This window comes from Suncus etruscus, chromosome 17 (assembly GCF_024139225.1).
Source record: "Suncus etruscus isolate mSunEtr1 chromosome 17, mSunEtr1.pri.cur, whole genome shotgun sequence".
NCBI classification, from domain to species: domain Eukaryota; kingdom Metazoa; phylum Chordata; class Mammalia; order Eulipotyphla; family Soricidae; genus Suncus; species Suncus etruscus.
This window is the reverse complement of record NC_064864.1, coordinates 41,328,002-41,349,962: the sequence shown is the minus strand read 5'-3', so window position 1 is coordinate 41,349,962 and position 21,961 is coordinate 41,328,002. Positions and strand designations below refer to the sequence as shown.

Genomic DNA, 21,961 nt, shown 5'->3' with positions numbered 1-21,961 from the left:
TTTGAATTGACAGAGGAGCTGCTCACAATAATTCCAATGCATGGCCAGACCACCGCTAATGAGATACTTCGGCATCTGTGTGATGCCATTGAGAATGCAGGTTTGCCATAGAAGAGGTCTGTTGGAATAATAACCGATGGAGCGCCATCGATGACAGGGAGGAAAAATGGACTGGTGGCACTTGTTCAAAAAAAACTTGAAAAGGAGGGTGTAGAGAAGGCCATTGCTCTTCACTGCATTATCCATCAGCTGGCCTTTTGCAGTAAATGCCTGCCGTGTGACAATGTGATGTCTGTTGTTGTGAAATGCATCAACCAAATCAGATCCAGGGGGCAGATCCAGATCACAGGAGGTTCCGTGCTTTTTTTTAGAGGAAATGGAGTCAGAATATGGAGATGTGCTCTATTTCACTGAGGTACGTTGGCTCAGCAGGGGAAATGTCTTGAAAATATTTTTTGAGTTGAGAGAAGAAGTGAAAGCCTTCATGGAGAAGAATGGGAATGCTGTTTCTGAGTTGAGTGATCACAAATGGCTCATGGACTTAGCTTTTCTTGTTGACATCACACATAAGCTGAATGAACTAAACAAGATGTTACAAGGCCCGGGGCAGCTTCTCAGTGCTGCCTATGACAACCTGAGAGCATTCTCCACAAAATTTGTGTTATGGAAATCCCAGCTCTCTCAGACAAACCTTTGCCATTTCCCAGCATGCAAGGAACTTGTGGGTGCAGGCATATCATTCAGTGGTGAGAAATACATTGATGCTATTTTTAAGCTAGAGAAGGAATTTGATCACAGATTTGCAGACTTCATAAAGCACAGAGCCACTTTCCAAATTTTTGTGGACCCCCTTTCCTTTGATGTGCAAGATGCCCCTCCTGTGCTTCAAATGGAGCTCATTGGCCTGCAATGCAACTCTGATCTCAAAGCCAAATTCAGGGAGATTAGTGGAAAAGCAGACATGCATGGGCAATTTTTAAGAGAATTGCCCCCCAGCTTCCCTGAGCTTTCCCGAATGTTCAAACATACCATGTGCCTTTTTGGGAGCACATATTTGTGTGAAAAGTTATTCTCTATACTGAACTTCAATAAGTCAAAGTACAGGTCTAGACTTAATGATGATCATCTTTTCAAGCCATACTGAGGGTCTCATCTGCTTCCTCTCTAAAGCCAAATGTGGTTCAGATTTGTGAGAAGAAGCGCTGTCAAGTCTGGCAGCAAGGAATAGGCAAAAGATGCCATGTTCAGATGAACTGTTCATGATCTTCACTCAATGTTCTATTCATGTTCGGAAGAAATAATTAAAACTGTTAATAATGACGTTTAAGGACCTTTTTTGTGAAATCCCTTACATGGCCCTGCCTCACCCCGACTTTGCCTCCTGCGGCCCCCAGGTAAATTGAGTTTGAGACCCCTGATCTAGAGGCTTCTATGCCACCTGTCCTCTCTGGATCTGCAGAGGAGCAGAAACTGCCCTTATCCTTGAGAACCATTTCAAGTCCCTAGCACTGGCCTCAGTGAGGTTTGAGCTCATGCAGAGAATATGTGCTTCTGAGAGCAGCGGCTAAAGCTGATCCCAGCACTGCCAGGGCTGGAGCTCCTGAGGCCCTGGCTTGAAAGATGATTACCAGGGCCCTTGCTCAGACCCACTGAGCCTGAGTCACAGGGGGCAAACTGGGGTGTGGGGGAAAAGGGAGACTCAACTGGGACCAAGGGTCCTCCTGCTTGTAAACATAGGCAAACAGCTGGGGAAGTGGCTCACTTAACCACACCTAACACGAGCAGGCAGGATGCCTCTCCAGTTACTGCAGGAGGCACAATGCTGTGTAGGCAGGGAGGGTAAGATGGTGAATGCCGTGGCAAGGCCTTCATAATGAATGGGTTGTGGGTGGGCATGGAAGGAGTGGGAAGAACACTGAAGGGCCCTTGAAGGGCCAGAGCAGGTGTCCATGGCCTCCCTGTTCACTTCTGAACAGCTAATCTCTGGGGGCAACTCAGGGCCCAAAGGAAGTGTGTCAGGTCTGGCTACTCTGCTGGCTACTGTCTGAAAAATATCCTCATAAAAACTATGACGAAGGGGCTAGGTAGGACATTGGTAGTGGCCAACATGAGTTGAATCCCTAGCATCCCATATGGTCCCAAGCCCAAGCGTATAATCAGGAGTAACCCCTGAGAACTGCCAGGTGTGGCCTAAAAAACAAAACAAAAACAAACAGAATTAGGAGAGGAGCCAGAGAGATAGCATGGAGGTAAGGCCTTTGCCTTTCATGCAGAAGGACGGTGGTTTGAATCCTGGCATCCCATATGGTCCCGTGTCTGCCAGGGGCGATTTCTGAGCATGGAGCCAGGGGTAATCTCTGAGCGCCGCCAGGTGTGGCCCAAAAACCAAAAAAAAAAAAAAAAAAAAAAAAGAGAGAGAGAGAGAGAGGCAGGCTGGGAAGGTAGCTCAAAGAGTACCGGGGAGGCATGTGTTAGGTCCCCAAGTCTATGCAGCACCTGAGAACGGCTGTGGAGTGGCACAGGTGAACGGGGGACTCTCTGGGGTGGAAGCAGCAGTGATGGTGGAAAGGGCTGCAGTAGGCCCAGTGGACCTCAGGCTCCACTGGGAAATGTGGAGCTCTGGGGAATGGCACCACAGAGCGATGGGAATGTGATGTGGCCAGGCATTTGACACCAGCCCTGGGAGTCAGATCCCCACAACAGTTGGCCCCAGCTGGAAGATGGCTCTATTTATACCTGTGGCAAGCCCCAAGCTTGCGCCACGCTTGTTATCAATCGTACTGCCTGGCTCTCTGCTCTAAGGCTACACAGTCAGGGCTCACTGTGGCTGAGGGGAGAGGTGAGGCACCAATCAGGAGGTGAAGATAGCAGCAGGAGTGCCGCATCCCAGCAGCCAGACTGCCAGGGCCCCATGAGGCAGCAAGGGTCCTCTGCCTCTACCACTGGAAGTCCGTGTGGGGATGCCCAGGAAGTGGCTCAGCCTGGGAAGGTGGCAGGTGGCCCCTTCTGGAGCATGGTATTTATAGGCAGCCTTAGCCAGGATGACCCTCGGAACTGTCGCAGGAAAGCTGCCAGCCCTCCCTGCATGGCCTCCATCTGGACCTGGTCCCTTCTTCCTGTTCACTCCCTGGGGCAGGGTGGAGCCAGTTGCTAAGTGACAGCCAGGCCTCCTCAGATGCATCCCTGGGGCTTGCTGGGTCCCTGGGGACCAGCACAGAGTTGGAGGAATCAAGGTTACTCTGGGGGCCCAGAACTGGGCTGAGGTGGATCCAGCAGGAAAGCAAGTGAGGGGAGCACTGGGCTGCCTGCAGAAACCCAGTAAGAACTAGGAAGAGATAGGCTGGGAGGCAACCAAGGAACAAACACAAGGTCTCGGTGCCACCCTGAGCACTTTCAACCCTGCAATGTCCAGGGATGTCCATTCTCCACCCCATGGAAAGAGAAAGAAATATAAGAGAGAGAGAGAAAGAGAGAGAAAGAAAGAGGGCAGGGCATAAAGGAGTTCAATTGGGACAAGGCCAGCCTCTGGTGTACAGAAGAAAAGTTGCCTGAGATGAGCAGGGTAGATGGAAGATTCGTGACGGCAGGGAGAGAGGAATGGATGTGCGGCCAAGAGAAACAACCTGACCCAGAGGCCCCCGTGCCTGTTTAGCTGTGGGTGTGGATGGGGAGGGGGGTACAGGACTGGACAGACAGTGGCTGCTTTCACTGCATACAACACGTGTCTTCACTGAGTGTGCTGTGGGGGTGCCTGGGCCCCCCAGCCCTGCACAGCCTCGCAGGAGGAAGTGAGGCCTCTCAGGTCTGACATTGACCCTCTTCCCCTGACCTGAAATAACCCTCCTCCACTCCCACTCCATGATGGAAAACCGTTTTCCCTCAACCACACAGAAGACCCTCCCACCCACAACTCTCAGGATCCACTCTGGCATGGAATCCAATGCAGTCAGCGGCTGCTTTGCTGAGGCTGGTTGGGAAAGAGAAAGGTTCAAGACTGCTTGAACACAGCGTCCAGTCAGCGGGTGTGTGGGGAGTCATGGCACTTCTTGTTTCAAGTTCTCTGGAAATTGGACGAAAATGAGGAGGAGGCCCAGCCCTGCTGGCCGGAATCTAACCTCCCCGACGGGATGATGTGTCTGTCCCCAAGAGCAGCCAAAGTCCTGGTATAAGCAAGGCCATTCTGGCGCCAGCAGCTGGGGGGAGGGGTGAGGGGGGAACTGAACGGGACTTGAACACAGTTTTCCCAGCAAGCTCTGTGACAGAGACCGAGGGTAAAGAGAAACATCATCATCTGGGCCCTAAGCTCAGGATGGGTGGGACCGCCAGCTACTGACCACCTCGGAAGGACACCCAGGAGAATGATGACTCATGCTTGGGGGGCCTCGATGTCCCCACTGTACAAGATCACACTCCCCTCCTCAGGGCCACTCCCCAGGACAATAAAGCTTATTGCTATTATGCAATTACAGGAATGGCCGTTTTTCTCCCCTATCCCTTGAGAAAGTGGCTGATTTTGAAAAGTCCTGAGGGAAGAATAGAGGGTTAGATGGGGACAGAGAAGGGCTGTGAGGTTGCCTCCCTCCCAGGCTCAGCATCCAACACCAGCCCTTTACTACAACAGGAGAGAGGAAGGCGACTTGGAATAGGAAGGGAACATATTTTCTCCTCACCCTAAAATGCACGGCACCATTTCCAGGTCTGGGTCTAGCTAGCTCCCTAGCTGTCCTGGGGAAAGCAGACAGGCTGCCCTTCCTCTGTGCTCGTATCAGGATGGGGAGGACAGGACACACAGTCTGACATCAGGGCTGGGAATCAAGGCCACCAGGACTTTACATAGACATGCCCCACATCACACACACACACACACACACACACACACACACACACACACACACACACACACCTCTATGAGGGCTTGGGAAGGGGCAGGGACCACTTGTCACCTGGTTTTGCCTGTTACTTCCACATAAGAAAATCAAGGCCCTGTGAGGTGACAGGCCCCTCCCTAAACCTCACAGCTGTGCCCTATGAAGGGTTGGGAGGAGAAGGAATTCCTTCTATCAAGCCACTGCACTGCCAGCAGGCACTGATCCTTGCCAGAGTGAGAGGCGGCCAAAGGCGAAGAACATTCGATAGACCAGCAGTATGGAATCCTCATGAGGCGATGTGGAGGACTCTTCTGCTTCCCACAGGAAAATGGACATGCAGATCTCCTTTGGCTTCCAGAAACATAGGCCAAGATGCCCCTCTAGTTTGAGGCTTGGGAACAGAGACCAGCCTCTCAGCTCAAAGACATCCCTCTCCTGAGCAATCCTAGGTGGAAACCCACAGTTTCTTTCCTTGCAGAGACACAGTGGGAGGCCTAGCAGAGCTCAGATTCCAGAGTCAGACAGACCTAGCAAGGACCCCGGGGCCATTACAATGCAGCTGAGTGACCTGGGATGAAGGCCAGTAGGCTTTCCAGTCTCCACAGAGTGGAGAATAAGAGGCTGGGAGAAGGGAAGAGGTGAGTACACCCACTAACGAACTCACAGACCACAGATCTGGGTGGGGGGTGAGTGTGGGTAAGCTACTTGCCTTGCATTTGGCCAGCCCCAGTTTAATCAATGACCAGGAATGACCTCTGAGTATAGAACCAGAAGGTGGCCCTGAACACCAACAGGTGTGGTCCAACCCCCCACCATAACCCCCAAAAGATTATCTAGAACAAGTCAACCAACCTGCCAACAGAGGTAATGCCTGCCCAGCACCCTGAAGGCTGGAGCTAAAATGACATAGCACCTCTATCCTGTTCATACTTCTCCTCACCCAGCCCCAGCCCAACGTCACAGACCACCCATGACCCATCAGCCAGACCTCACAATCATTCCACCTTAACCCAGGGCTCAGTCCAAAGCCCCTCCAAGCTCACCTGCCTGACGGGAATCCCATGTTTCGTGTCTGGTGGAGATGCCACTCTGAGTAAGTAGGAAGTACTAGGGTGGGCTCTAAGCACACACGCACAGACATCTGACCTCTCTGGGCTGCACAAGGCCTGTTGAGCTTCTCCACGTGGCCCACTGCAAAGGTATGTGGGGAATCAGGCCCTGAGCAGGAGCACAAGGCTCCCCTCCCCAGCTGGACAGCTGGGTCTGACTCATCTTTCCTTTCCCCCCTCATGGCCCATGAATCACCAGGCCTGTCAAGCCAGTGTCCCCTCTGCTTCCCTTCCATTGGGGGCAGGACAGAGCCCTTTTCCTCCAGGGGCACCCTCTTGACCCGGTGAGGTCTGGCACCCCATGCCAGCGTCACCCGTGTGTCCCTGTGCTTGCTGTGCTGGACTCCCACCTTGACAGTCAGCTCCTGGGGTGAAGGCCCTAGAGAGGCATCCACTGTGCTAGTTGGAGCTCACAGCATGTCGGTGCCCTGGGGTGGCTTGGTGTGCAGTTGTGTGACTGCAGGTTCCAACCCATAGGTGCAAATTCCCCCCCAGCCGCGACAAAGCAGCAACAACACAACATGGGGCAGGAGCATAGAATGTCATTGTTTTAGAAAACCCATGTGGCTGTGTGGCCACCCCAAGAGATGCTGGCTTGGTTGCTCCAGGTTCTGGCCTGAGCATTAGAGCGCTGTAGCACGCTCTCCGGTGCTTCGGATAGATGGCACCGCAGACTAGCTGCTTCCACTGAGCTTAATTAGGCCTGCAAGAGAATCTGGCAGGGGTGCTTGGGGAGAACCCCAGGCAGGCATGAGGCTGACCATCTGGACGCTCTCTCAAGGCTCATGGCCAGAATGATCAGAAGGCGAGACATAGACACCTCTGGGACAATCCAGCTGCATCACCCCAAGATTTGGGCTAAGCCAGAAGCCACTGGAAGAAGAAAGATGCTGAGTCTGAAGTCAAGAGCAGGGTTTGGGAGGCTGGAAGCCTCTGGATCAGTTCCTTTCCTTTCCTATGGGGAGGGTTCCCTTCAAGGCTCCCAAAGCTGGATGTATCCACATGGCTGGACTCCTGATACCCTCCTTCTGTGAGGACCTAGAACCTCCTCCAGGAGGAGAAACCACAAGGCCCTGAGCAGGAGGGTGGTGGGTATAGAGAGGACCTGAGGTTTCTCCTCTCAGAAAGCCACGTACCCCTCCCAATACGCCAGGCCAGGGGGAGGGAAGCCCTGACTCATCAGCACAGCTTGACTCACAACAAAATTTACTAGCCAGACCAGGGAAGGGAGCCGCTACCCCACCAACATGGGGCGAGGCAGGACAGTCCACCTGCCCACGTGTTGGGAAAATCCCCCTCCATGGCAGCCCACCAGTGTGGAGAGCCCACCCACTGCCCCCACCTACCCCTCCGAGCACGCCCACCCTCCATTCCTGCCCATTCGTGTTTGTGTGCCAGGCCTACCAGAAATTCAGGAGTTCAGGACTGCATCCTGCATCCAAGGCCGCATCCTCTTTTACCATGCCTGGGTGTGGTGTGGGTGTGAGGCTGGGCAGGGAGTGAGAGTGGGAGTTTCTCCAGAGCTTCGGCAGAGGGGAGGACCCAGGGTGGCCCCCACAAAACAATCTTGGGAGCTCTTGCCACATCCATGATGCAATGTGGGAGTAATTCTCTGTCAGGATGTTCCTAAAGATGGAACTGAGTGTGGTGTGTGCATACTGTATGTGTGCTTGTGTGTGCTCTGGGGGCACAAGGATGTGTGTGTTGTGTGTATGCTAGTACAGACTGCAGAGTGTAGCACAGAGACTAACACGATGCCTATTATAATACCATCAGTAAGTTAAACAACTCGATAAATCATTTAAACATGTGTGCACTGTGTGTATATGTGTGATCCCCAGCCCTGCAACAGTAATTATTTGCTGATTAAGTCCTTGATTAAGATTAGAGTTTCTGGTGCGGGGGCAATGGAGTAGCGGTAGGGCATCTGCCTTTCATGCGGCTGATCTGGGACGAACCTCAGTTCCATCCCCGACGTCCCATATGGTCCCCCAGGCCAGAAGCGATTTCTGAGTGCATAGCCAGGAGTAACCCCTGAATGTCATCGGGTGTGGCCCAAAAACCAAAAAAAAAAAAAAGATTATAGAGTTTCTGTTTTTCTTAATCAGGACTTCCCCAGACCTGGGACATTCAGTTCAGTGGTATGGGTCAGCAAATTTGGTGGTGGGGGCTGGTGATGCTGGGGGCCACCAGGGCAACTTCCTGTCCAGCGCAGAAAACAGAAGCATGCTGGGATCAAACTAGGGACCTCACAGACACAGTGAGAGCTCCTCCCCATAAGTGTTCACATAATTTCACTTAATCCTAGTGCAATCCTCTACAGCAGGATTTTTATTCCTTGTAAAAATCTTTATAGATGATTCTTCACAGATAGTCCCTCAAGGCTTGGACTGAGGGGCAGTGAGTCAGTGAGTAGTTCCAGATCCTCTCCCAGCCCACAATCCGTTCTATCTGCTGCCCAAGACACTGAGACCTGCCACCCCCACGCATACACACATACCATCCCCATCACATAGACACACACCTACCACAACCCCACTAACACCACACCACACACCAATATACAATATCTTCACCACATACACATTCCTACCACTCCACCACAAACACCCACACATACATACAGCTGATAGCCTAGGAAGGGTGGCCTACCTGGCAGCACTGACCACTCCCATATGGGACGCAATTATGGCCAGTCCTGCCTGATTCGGCTCTACCCCACATGGTACTCTGGCAAGTAACTCCCTGATTCCCAAGTCACCATCAGGCCAGGCTGTGCCCTCCTTATCTCTGGCATCCAGGAGCCTTGCCCTGCAACTGCATCTAGAAAAGCTGTATAGTCAAGCTGCCTGCCAGTCTGGCTCTGCCACCTGCTGGAATGTCAAGGGTTTGCTTTACTTTTTGAGAAACCCAGTTTCTTCATCAGGAAAATGGAGATAAGAAGTTTAGGGTTGGGGCCAGTAGGGTGTTTGCCATGCCTGCAGAAGGACAGTGGTTCGAATCCCAGCATCCCATATGGTCCCCCGAGCCTACCAGGAGAGATTTCTGAGCGTAAAGCCAGGAGTAACCCCTGAGTGCATTCAGACATGACCCAAAACCAAAAAACATATATATAAAAGAAGTCTAGGGTTATGGAGGCGGAACTATAGCACAGTGGGTTGTGCTGGTTTGATCTCCAGCAATCTACATGTTCCCCCAAGCCTGCCAGGAGTAATTCCTGAGCACAGAGCTAGGAGTAATCTGAGTACCACTGGGTGTGGCCCCAAAATAAAACAAAACAAAACAAAAAAGAAGTCTAGGATTATAATAAGAAGTTTAACCAAGGGCCAAAGTGGTGGTGCAAGCGGTAAGGCATCTGCCTTGCCTGCACTAGCTTAGGACAAACCAAGGCTCAATCCCCCAGCGTCCCATATGGTCCCCCATGCTTGGGGTGGTTGTGTGGAAGGACCTCTGACCTGCATAATCTTAACCCATATTCTGGAAAAGCCAGAAGAGCTGGGTGGAAAGGGCAGCGCCTCACAGTGGCTAGGCAGTAGATCTGGAACATGCATGGGGGCCAGCACTGGGTGGGGAGGGTGTGTGATCTCAAAGGGTAAGGCCCTTCACCTCTCAAAGGGTAAGGATACCTCCGCCCAGGGCTGTTGCAAATCTAGCCTGAGACCTGGGATGGAGCAGCTCATCTACCCAGAGCCTGGGCTCTGTCAGAGGAGATGGCCTGGGGTCCCTCTGGCTGCAAGGCCTAATTCAATACACCTAGCAGAAAGGGCTGTGAGAAACAGAGACGGCAAAGGCCATACTCATGGTTCTGCATGAAGTCATAGGCATACCACACAGGACAGGGCATATTCACACACACACACACACACACACAGTACGCAGCATATTCACTCACACACACACAGTACGCAGCATATTCACTCACACACACACAGTACGCAGCATAGGGTATGTCTACACAGACACAAACATGCCACACAGGACCAGGTGTACACACACATGGAAAAGTGCAGAACTGTGTGCAGGAGACACCGTGAGGGCTGTGTGTGTGTGTGTGGTGGGGGTGTCTCAGTGATGGTGCCATGTCTGTCCTGTGAGGCCCTGGACTCGGTCCCCAGATGAATAAAGCTCTGAGGCCTAGAGGAGAGACACAGGAACACCTCAGGATCGAGCTCAGTGGAAATGGCTCAGGTCTTGCACTTAGAGGAGTATGCTGCAACCGTGCCCGGTATCACCATCTGGGCCTGCGCTAGAGGGTGCCGTTGGGTTCTGGTTTTTGGTTTTTTTTTGGGGGGGTCACACCCGGCAGCGCTCAGGGGTTACTCCTGACTCTACACTCAGAAATCGCTCCTGGCAGGCTCGGGGGACCATATGGGATGCCAGGATTCGAACCACCGACCTTCTGTAAGCAAGGCAAACACCCTACCTCCATGCTATCTCTCCGGCCCCCACTGTTGGGTTCTGACACAGCAATGGGGCAGGGGGCTTGAGACAAGAGGTATGTTGGGTTCTGACACACAGCGTGTCATTACTCTTGTGATTCTGATGTGCTCACTATTTTGAAAATACTTGAAATGGAGAAACTGGGAAGATCCCACTCAGTATGTAATGAGTTACTTCGTGGCAAATGAAAATAAGTAAGCAAGTTTGTGGTAATTAACATGCGCAGACTTGTTCCAAGAAAGACACACAGACAGGCAAATAGGAGCCCCAATGCTAGGCATGTTGGCGAGTTAGGGGTCCCCGCTGGAAGAGCGCAGCACCATTCAGTGCTAGATAGGACCAGGCTAGGCCCTCGGCCCTGCTGCACTGTGTTGAGCTGCTTCTCTGACCCCCTCTCCCCCAACAGTGATCAGCTCCCCTGTGGTCTCTGCTACCTCTAGAGGCTTCTGGTTCTATTTCCAGGCTCTGGGCCTGGGTTTCCCTTAGGGATAAGCCCTTAGCTGCAGTGTTGGTGTCAAGCCCTGCTGGCCTACACCCATATCCACAGGGCCCAATCATGGCCCTCCCCTGTAACCCAATTCTTCCTGCTCAAATGACAGCTAGAGGTGGGGTGAGGGAGCCTCAAGGCTGGGGAGGACAATGATTGATTACCAGCTCTGGGGTTGCTGCGGCCCAGGTTTATCCAACAGTTTCTGAGCAAGCCTGCTGTCTCCTGTCTGCGGTACTCAGGGGCTTGAGCAAAGGAGGAGGCCTTATACATCAGTGTTGGAGGCAGAAACAGGGGCTCCTTAGAGAGGCTGAGTAAAGGAGATCCCCATTTCCCGATTCCCACTCCGACAGTATTGCAATTGAGTAGAATTACCTCCAATTCATTCACAATTTTATTGCTTATTGCATTTTTCTTGGTCTCCACTGCTAAAAGTCTCCATCACAAGAAGTGGGCTACTCAGAGGTGGGAGATACTGGTTTCCTGACAGTAACCCTGGCACTGACCCCACAGCAGGTCTAATGAGGGAGTGGGGACTATCAATGTTAACCACCAAAGTATCACAAAAGACGCAGAAAACCCTGGGGCCGCCGTAAGGGAGGTGAGGAGCAAAGATGGAAAAGAAAGACCCTGGAAGTTTCCAGAAGGTAGCATCTTGGGAATTGGGCCTGCAAGGGGAAGGTGGTGGATGGTGCAGAGGGCAAAGGCCTGAAACTGGGCTGGTGTGGCAAGGGTGTGCCAACTGACCTCCTGTTCCCTCCCTCCAGGGTTTGGGATGGTTCCCCTACCCTGAGTTTATGTGACTTTGGTGGGAATGCAGAGACCAGGCTGTCCATGAAGGCTCCTGGTGGGCCCTCCAGGGCTGGCAGATGCCAGAATGCCTGCAAAGGCAAGATGTCTGGGCACCCTGGAGGCTCTTGGGTCTCTGTACTCCATTTCCAGGGTGGGCGCAGAGGAGTTGAGAGATGTAGCTAGAGGGAGGAAGAGTGGGTGGCAAGCCCAGAGCCCCCAGCCCACAGTAGGCACACCGAGGAAAGAAGCCCACGGACAAAGTGGAAGGCAGAGGCAGCCTCCTGTCCATGCTGGCAACATAGTATCAGATGCTGCTAGGAGTGAAAGGCATGGGGGTCTGTTAGTGCAAGTCACCCCGGTTGGGGAGGACAAGGGGCTTGCATTCTCCAGCCCAGAGTTCCACATCCTTTTCCTGACTGTGGCACCTCGGTGCGTCCCTTCCTGTGGCTCTTCTCTGTCTTACTGGATGGGTTCTATTCTCTCAATGTGGTACCATTTACATATGCTATAAGTTCACAGGAGCCCAGTGGAGAAAAGCTACAGTATATGTACATGTGTATATATTGACTTTAGAAAAACAAAACTGTGGTGGGGCTAGAGCTCAGTGATGAACCCACATGTCACAGTTCCTGGCAGCAAAAAAAAAAAAGGGGGGGGGGACAGTATGTGTATGTATGTTTGTGGTATATGTCAAGCCTTACACACAGATACAGACACACAGGCTCAGAGACACAAAGATACAGACACACCCAGTGGCCATCAAAGTTGTGAGAAGGCAGCAGCCTTGCCTACAGGTAGGAGCTCAGGTCTCCTGGTAGGAAGGCAAGGATGAGGAGGAAAGGCCAGAGAAAACAGCCTCTCCAGGCTACCATGTAAAGCCTGTCTCTGGGGAGGCTGGACAGGTGGGTGGCCAGGAAAAGTGGCAGCTGGGCCTGCCTGCAGGGTTTCCAGAGAAGGCTACTGGGCTTGGCCCACAGCCCTGGCCTCCCTCAGACCAGTCGGATGAGGGCTTAATATCTGTGTCAAGCAGAACTGAGTCAGACTGGGGTGGGGGTGCTTGCAGGAGGCAGGGCTGACAGGTAAGGCCTCATTCTCTCAGGAGTGCTCTACCTCCTGGCCACCCCACTCCCCGCTCCAGGGCACAAAGCGAGGCAGCTCTCTCCCCAGTAAGGGTACTAAAGCCTCCCGGAAAGCTGGAAGGCTGTACCTGTTCACTCGCCTCCCTCCTCACTGGCTCCACAGGGCTCAGCAGTGAGGGGGCTGCAGGAGGGAGGTCCCAGCCCAGCCAGCAGAGTGCAGAAAGGGCTCCACTGTGGGAGGCTCCTCTGAGCCTGGCTCTGCTGGCGGTCAGGGCCTGCTGAGGCGGCAGCCAGTCTCCGTGGAGATCTGGGGAGCTGGGAGTCAGCCCCAAGGCTAGGAGCAGAACCCTGCCAGCTGAGCACTGGCCCTGACCTTTCCAGAACTGTGCTGTCTTCCCAGGAGCCAACCTTAAAGAGGCCCCAGACAGCCAGTTCCTGCAAGGCTCTGAGGCACACCAGCACCCAGGAGCCCAGTGCAGAGAGGGCTGATGGCCACCTGAGGCCGAAGCAGATGGAGCACCCTTTGACCAGAATTCCCAGGGCCTGGGATCTGGGGAGGAGGGTGGAATTCACCCCAGAAACAAACACAGCCCACTGCTGGGGCTGCTCAGGGCCAAGATGAGCCAAACTAGGAAGATGCCTGGTTGTCTCCCCAACCCCCTACGTCTTCAGATGTACCCCATCCCAACTCAGTTTTGCTGTTCTATTCAGAAACTACCTCATGGTGGCAACTTTGTACTTCCACATCGTCTCCCATCTCCCAGGGGACAGGGAACCACAGGTGGCCTGCCCTGGCCTGGAAGCTGTCGGCAGTGTTTGCCAAGGTACCCCTCACCATCCAGAGGCAGTGTTCCTAGAGGCTACAGTGGAGCCCATAAAGTCCTGAACCAGATGGTGGGAGGAAGCCCCAGGAGGGGGTCGGCTGCAACTGGAGCCACAGCAACAAGCACAAACACAATTCCTTCCCAACTGTCCTTCCTCCCATTTATATTGTTTAAAAGGTGACACAAGCTAAATGGAGAAAAATTATATAACAGAAACATAAAGAGAACATTTAAGTCACCCAAATCCCATAGCCCTAAAATATCCGGCACCACACAGAGAGGGATTTCTCTCTGTTCTTCTTGGGCACAAGCAGGGGGGAAATCACATGGTCTCCAGGCTGCCACTGCCACCATTGAAACATCCGGACACTGGCTTCATCCCCATCTATAGCAGGCACTGAGACCAAATGCTCCCCTACTGCACCCTTTCCAGAAAAAAGGTTATTCAGTGCCCCCCCCCATACACACACCCTGTCCCACACTGAAATCCATTTTCTTTAAGTAAACAGCAGGAAGTGCCCCCAACTGTACTCACATTGGGGGTAGGGGGAACGACAGTAATGGCCATTTGGCAAAGACTCTCTGGACCAGAAATATGCAACCCTTGTGGTTCATCAAATTCACCTGTACACCTTGGTTCGAGAACAATCTGATAATAAAGGAAAATCAGCACAAAATAAGATACTTCACAAAATTCCACTGTTTCTGTTTCACACAGAATCAGTCAGCAAGTATTTATTTATTAAACACTTCCTATATGCCAGGCAGGCATCATACTAGATGCATTTTCTTCTTATAATTTTATTGTGAATTTTATTCTCTTTGTGGGGAGGATGGGGTTGGTTTTTGAGACACATGCATTTACTCCTGGCTCTGTATTCAGGTGGTGCTGGGGACTGAACCAGGGTCTCCCACATGTAAAGCACATAACTCCAGCCCGCTGAGCATCTCTCTGACCTCAGTATGCATGTTTATAATAAGAAGCGGGAGGGCGTTTGCCTTGCATGCACTAACCCAGGACAGATGTGGGTCCAATCCCTGGCATCCCATATGGTCCTCTGAACCCAGGAGCGATTTCTGATTGCTGAGCCAGGAGTAACCCGAGCGTTGCTGGGTGTGGCCTTAAAGCCCGCCCAAAATAATTTTTTTTTTAAATCTATAGCATTCTTCAGTCATTCATTATAATCCATGGATCTCCAGCACCACATGCCACTGCCAGGTATGAACCTGGTGACCCCAGCACAAACCATAGGCCTGTACCACAAAGTTAGGTATCACTGGGAGTATAGTCCCTCGGTCCTCTCAAGCAACACTGAGGAGTCTCCATTCCAGCAAAACATACATAGAAACATGAAACATACAGAGAAACAGGCACTGAACTTCTATGCACCAAGGCAGTGCTGGGGAACAGAGACTTAACATCAACAAGACAGATACTTAGGGTACAAGCTAACAGGGATAACAGGAATGGAAGGAGATATCAAATGTGGGTGCAAATGGAAAGTTTAATCTACACAGAATCAAGGGAACTTGGCAACTGAGATCTCACTGAACCAGCGGGGGCCTGAACTCTGGAATAACCCAAGAGATAAGCAGAGGTTTGCCAGGTAAAGGCTTGGAGGAGAAAAAGGCTTTGGGGGAACCACAGGGCATCATGTATGGCAGAAGTGGCCAGAAATCAGGACACGGGAAAGCAGCGGCTGGTCATGGGGACTGTGAGAGAGAAACAGAGCAGACATCACCTCGTCCCTGTAAGATGGGAGGAGTCCTGCAGAGGACATATTGGGACAGCTCACTCTGCAGTCCAGCAACAGACTGGGTATATGGGGGCCAGGTCAGAAGCAGGAGGGTTGGTGAGGGAGCAGTGGCACTGGCACAGAGAAGCCAGTTCTTACTGAATGTCTGTTACGTAGCAGGCAGGGTGTGTGACTGGAGATGCAGGTAGGTGATGGGAATTTGATTTTCCACACCAAGATGAAAGTCTTTTACATAAAACTTTGCACACTTCAGCTTATTCCCTGTGATAAAGTCATCATGGAATTAATTTCTAGGTCAAAGGGAGTAATTTTTTGGGGGGAGGGGCAGGTGCTGAGAATCAAACGCAGGGCCGCACACACACAAAAGCAAATGCTCTGAGCCACAACATCCCTGCCCAAAGGTAAGAAAACAATTCAAGGTTCTGGGTATATTTTCTCTCTTTCCAGAAAGATTATCAATTATTACTCCTACCAGCAACACTCAAAACATTGTTAGACCCTCTTTTGTTGGTGGTGGTGTTGGTTTGGGGCCATATCTAGTAGTGTTTGAGACTTACTCCTAGCTCTGCACTCAGGTATCACTCTGGGTGGGGCTGGGGTGGCATATGGGATGTTGGGAATCAATTCTGGGTCAACCATGTTGACTATCATGCTGGCCCCTGTTAGACTCTTTTTTTTTTGTTTGTTTTTTTGGGCCACACCCGGTAACGCTCAGGGGTTACTCCTGGCTATGCGCTCAGAAGTTGCTCCTGGCTTGGGGGACCATATGGGACACCGGGGGATCGAACCTCGGTCCGTCCAAGGCTAGCGCAGGCAAGGCAGGTGCACCTTACCTTTAGCGCCACCGCCCGGCCCCCCCTGTTAGACTCTTTCTGACATCCCCCCCCCCAATAAAGGCAGCATCCAGCTAATATGTGCTTCATCACTTGGGATAATGACTGCTCAGCCCCAGGCAGGACAATTGCCCAGGAAGAAATTTCCAGATTGCACACAGGATCCTGGGAGAAGACTATGGTACTTCAGAGTTGAACTAAGGCCAGGCCAGGACAGACCCTCTCCCAGCTCTGACCCACCTTTGTGCTAGCACTAACTAGCATGTTACTCTTCCTGCTCAGAAACACTCCATGGTTCTCCCACAGCCTACACAGCCAAGCCAAGCTCACTAGCATGGAAACTGGGAGTTTCCATCTGACCTCCACATACATCTCTCCTCTCCATGGTTCTCTTCTCCAGGCATGCCAACATCCCCACAGGAGAGTAGAGAGATGCACCATTTAGTGCAGTGTGCCTGGAGTCAAAATGTGTGGTGCGAACATCACGGCAGCAAAGTTAAGTGATGTGGGGACTCCGTGCTTAGAAAGTGGGGCCAGGGGCAGCCTCAAGCAAGCACATAGGTGCAGAGAGAACAGATGTGAAGAGCCATAAGGCACCTAGCCCGTGCTTCCCTCCCCTCCCTTGCACCAAAGCCACCATGCCCCCTTCAATCTTCAAGTCCCCATGCCTCTGCTATCGGTCTCCTCTCCTGAAGATACCTGTCCTAACTGTGGAAACAAAATTTCCTCTGCTCAGTTCCAGTCACCTCTTCCATGAAGCCCTCCCAGTCAGGCCTGCTCACAGCACTTCTCTGATATCATGTTGCAAACTGCCATGCTCACACGGGAGTCTTAGTTCTGTACTACGAATGAGAGAAGCTCTGTGCTGGCAGATCCAGCCTGTCTGGGCTCTACATATGCCCTTCCCTAGACTGTGCTGAGCTGTTGAGAGGCACAAATCACCTGACTCAGCTTCTGGTCTGCCCAGTTTGTGTGGCACAAAGCCTGGTGTACAGATGTTGGCCAAGGAGCCTGGCATTTGTGCAAATAAAGAGTTCTTCTATCTTTGGGACAAGATGGTTACTCTCTACCCCCAAGTCATTCACAGACACACCTCTACTACATTTTCCTGGGACTGTCCTGGCCATCTAGGTCAGTGTAAGGTCATGCACCAGTGGAATTGGGTTTGGGTAGTGTGCATGGCTCCTTCACTTTTCTTACCCCCTACAATGGTTAGAACCCCACCCTGGAGACACCCACCTTCAGCCAGCCAGACAGGGCAAAACTCTAGAGGAGCCAGATCCAAATCAGCACCGGCATCTCTGCTGCCCTCTCATCGGGCTGGGGGATATCAGGCCCTTTCCGGAAAAAGTACCAACTTCTTGCCCTCCTCACACTATGATTGACAGTGGCCCTTTCACACTGTAGCCAAATGTCATATTCGTGGACATTCACAGTAGGATGCCAGACTCCACTATATCCAGCCCTTTGTGTGCCTCATGGCCCTGCCAGCCAGCCCAGGTCTAGGAGTGTCAGAAGGAGCAGTACAGATCAGGGTAGACTCCATGAAAACTCAGAGAAGAATGAGCAGGAGCCCTAGGTTAGTTCAGCAGGGTAGGTCAAGGCTCTTACTATGCATGTGGCAGATTCCAGATCAGTCTCTAGTACCACAAGCACTGCCGGGTGTGGCCAACCTGCCAAAGCCAGCCCCACTCTCCACCCCTAACACACACGAATGAAGGAGGTAAGAACAGAGAGAAGTGTGGTGATGAGAATGGAAAAGGGAAAGGCCCAGAAGATTCTTCTGGCCCAAGGGGTTATAGAGGTAAGAAATGGGTAAGCAGCTGGAGGATGTGGCCCAGGAGGTAGAGCATATGCTTTGTCCTGGGTTTAATGCTCTAGGTTCAAACCTTGTCGAACCTATGTCTCCTGCCCTCACAAAATACAACAAAGTCACCTGAGTATTCATCACTGAGAATAGTCCCCTAACACTGCTAAATGTGCCTATACCCCTACCCCCAAAACAGTAATTTAAAACAGACCACAGGGCCAGAGGTCAAGCTCAAGAAGCTGGATGCACGCTTCATACGAGGAGGCCTGGGTGGGCTCCAACCACACATTCCCTGAACACCACCAAGGGTGATGCAAAAACAAACCAAAAATTTAAACCACGTAGAAATAGTTAAAGGAAACAAAATCAGGGGCCGGGCGGTGGCGCTGGAGGTAAGGTGCCTGCCTTACCTGCGCTAGCCTAGGAGACGGACCGCGGTTCGATCCCCCGGCGTCCCATATGGTCCCCCAAGCCAGGAGCGACTTCTGAGCGCATAGCCAGGAGTAACCCCTGAGCGTTACCGGGTGTGGCCCAAAAACCAAAAAAAAAAAAAAAAAAAAAAAGGAAACAAAATCAAATGTACAAAAGCTTTTCTTCTAGCTCTCCTATGGAAGACTTTCTACAGACTACGGGAGATGAGACAGGGGGAGGCAAAGGGGTGTAACCTCTCAGCACAGACTCCCAGGAAGGAGGCAGGAGAGGCCTGCACCGCACCAGTCTGGGCCAGCTACCCAGCACCAACCACTCCTTCAGACATGTCCCAGACATGCCCGACTCTGAGCTATGACACTACCAGAGGACAGCCACTGCTTTCTGCAGCCCCAGGAGCATGTCACAGTGAGGGAAACAAAGACCTGCAGAGCACAGCACAGTTCATGTTAGGAGTTGGGCACTGGGGGCCAGGAGAGGATTCACACAAGGTGCCCAGTAGGTCTGTCTCTGGAATCTGAAAGCCCCTCAGCCAGCAGCCCCTCATAGGTCACTCTAGGGAGAAATGGTACTGTGTCCCCAGCAGGTGGGAGGTGTCCTCAGTGCTTTTTTCTCTCCCCAACAAACAGCCTCCTTAGCCTGCCATGATGCACACCATGACTGCCACTGAACCTGTTCTCGGGGTCAGGTACAACTGTCCCTGGGGAGTGAGTGAGACACCACCTTCATGGGGGACAATTCCATGTGGCAGGCTGGCTGGCGGGCATGTAGCCCAAGAACCCGGTGAGTGCAAACACTCCAGGAGCAGACAGGAGGCTTCTGGGTGCACGGCACCAAATCTCAGGCTCTGGGAATCTCCGGGTGGGCAGAGTGAGAAGACTGGAGAAGGGCTGAGTCTCACCTCACAAGAGAAAGGGGAAAGCACGAATGAGGGGGGGGCTGGTGGCTGGACATGCAGAAAAAAGAAAGGATGGAGTTGGGAGGTGAATGTTGCCCATCCACAGTTGGGTCTTCTCCAGATGCTACACTTAGCCTCATTTGAGCCCCCTCTCGCTCTTTCCCACCAGCAACCATGTCCCCTTCCACACACCAGGGTTTAGGGCTTTCACAGGCCCATCCCCACTCCAGCCATGTGTATCTCAAGCATGAAGCATGCCTAATGCTTTGACCCTGTTGGGAAAAGGTTTGGGGAAGTCAGGGCAAATGAGAATGTGCCATCATGGAGGTCAAGACTGAGAATTTTGTTTGGGGACCACACCAGTGTGTCCACAGAGCCATGGCAATGTGAGGGATTGAGCTCAGGCCTCCTGGATGCAAGGCCTGCACAGAGCCTGCTGAGCTCTTCCCAGCCCCAGGACTGTGCTTCTTACCACACATCTGGGATGGCCTGGGTGAGGCCCAGGCCCTACCTTTGGCTCTCCCCACCCTGTAGGTCAGGCCACTCAGTCTCCCCTGAGCCAAATCCCAGGAGCAACAAGTACAGAACTGGAGGCAACAGCTGAGTACAGTCTCCAGAGGCAAAGCCACGGTGATGTTGTAGCACTTATGGGCAAGGTGATGGGCAGCGAAGGGCACATCAGTAGGACAGCTAGTTCCTCCCAGGCTTTGCCTACTAGTCTCCTGCAACAGTGTCTGGATTAAGAAGTGACCTCGGGGCCGGAGAGATAGCACAGTGGCATTTGCTTTGCAAGCAGCCGATCCAGGACCAAAGGTGGTTGGTTCGAATCCCGGTGTCCCATATGGTCCCTCGTGCCTGCCAGGAGCTATTTCTGAGCAGACAGCCAGGAGTAACCCCTGAGCACCGCTGGGTGTGTCCCAAAAACAAAAAACAAAACAAAAAAAAGAAGTGACCTCACCAGTCTCCTGGAGCTCAATTCTGACTTCTTATTAGACCTGCTCCTACAATCTCCTCTGATTAATAGGTACTCATCTATTTCAATTCAGTTGATACCAAGGCTGGCACCTAGAATCCCCAAAGCATGTGGAAGCATGGGGAGTCGGGAGAGCAGAGCAAAAGTCAAGGGCGGCAATGGATGTAACCAACACGCTAGCATCAGTAGCCCAAAAAAGCTCACTGTAGGGCCGGAGGACCACAGTACCCCAGCAGAGGTGACCCAGCTCATCCAGCATCCCTGAAGCCCAAATGCAAAGAACTGGTGGGCAATACAGTGACAAAGCACACTAGATCATAGGGCTAAGGAACAAAAAGCTGCCCCACCCTCCTGGGGAAAATCAGGGCCCAGTCAGCAGCTGGGACTCAGGGAAAAGCAGGGATCCCCACATTGGGATGGCCCAGGAAAGGTGGGTATTTGCCAAGGCCAGGCTGAGAGTGACCCTCACAACTTGATCCTGAAATATCCTGAGGGGTCAGAGTAGCAAGAGCCAGTGTCCCTGGGGCCAGATTCCATCAGCACAAAGTTAGGTCTGTGGGACCATCAGGAAGTGACCTAGGCCCAAGTCAGATGATAGTACCTTGGGAAGAGAAATAGCTCTTCCTGGGAACCACCCTCCTAGAAGCCATGCATAACGCCTACACCTTGCATGTTGCACCCCACAGGACCTCACACTGGGTGTGTGTGGGAGTAAAGTCCCCCAGTAATTATGAGCCTGAGCTCAAAATTGGAGTTTGAGTCCCATTGCAAACCCCAGGTATCCAAACCCCAATGATCTTGAGTGGATCATTTGTCTGAGGCACTGTTTCCTCCCTAACTCAAGAGATGCCAGAAGCCTGTCCCTCACCCAGACCACTGCAGGATTAAGTGCGATCATGTTCCTGAGGCCCCTCAGTCCCGGGGAATGACATACTGATGTCATTCGCTGGAGATCTGGAGCCTGCCGCCCTCATCCCCCCTCCAGTGCCTTTGTGCTTTCTTGCTGACCTGTCCCACTTCCGCAGGACTCGATGCCAACTACCCTGAAATCGCTTGGTGGCTCTTTCTTATCAGCAGGCAGCTGTGGTGCAATGGCAGGCCTTGGGCAAAAGTACGGAAATCTGAGTGAGACTTGAAATGGAGAGGTGCTAGAAAGAATTGCTCATCTCCAGCTTGTACCCAGCCTGCACCTAGCCTATACCAGGCACTACCCTGAGCCGGGCCTCCTGTGACACCTTGAACACACACTACTGAACAGGGCAGGAGCACACCCGACTACCCTGTGAGGGACAACAACTGAGTCACCTCCATAAATTCACAATCCATGAGTAACCAAGCCTCAAGAGCTGCCCTGGAATGCCACCTCTTTGGACAGGCCATGCTCCTTCCACCAAGGCCAGCAGGGCCTTCTGCCCAGTCTTGATCAGGCATGGCTGGCAGTCAGGCCATCACCCCTACCTGTGGAATGAAAGCCTGTCTGAGCTGCCTCAAGTGAGAATACAAAGAAAAAGGCAGAGAGGCCCAGGATATCCAGACTGAAGAACAAGGCTAGGAGACAAGGAGATAGTTCAAAAGGTTAAGCAATGCTTTCCATGTAATATGTCTGGATTCAATCCACTGAGCACTGCACTTGGATGGTCAAACATTGTCATGACCCCCCCC

At 52.3% G+C, this 21,961-nt stretch overlaps 2 protein-coding genes across 2 annotated transcripts in view; one reads left to right on the top strand and one right to left on the bottom strand.

Moving 5' to 3' along the window:
• CRTAC1 (cartilage acidic protein 1) overlaps positions 1-21,961 on the top strand; it is a 541,606-nt gene that overhangs the window by 448,698 nt on the left and 70,947 nt on the right. The gene's annotated exons all lie outside the window — the stretch shown is intronic.
• UBTD1 (ubiquitin domain containing 1) overlaps positions 1-21,961 on the bottom strand; it is a 62,448-nt gene that overhangs the window by 14,839 nt on the left and 25,648 nt on the right. The gene's annotated exons all lie outside the window — the stretch shown is intronic.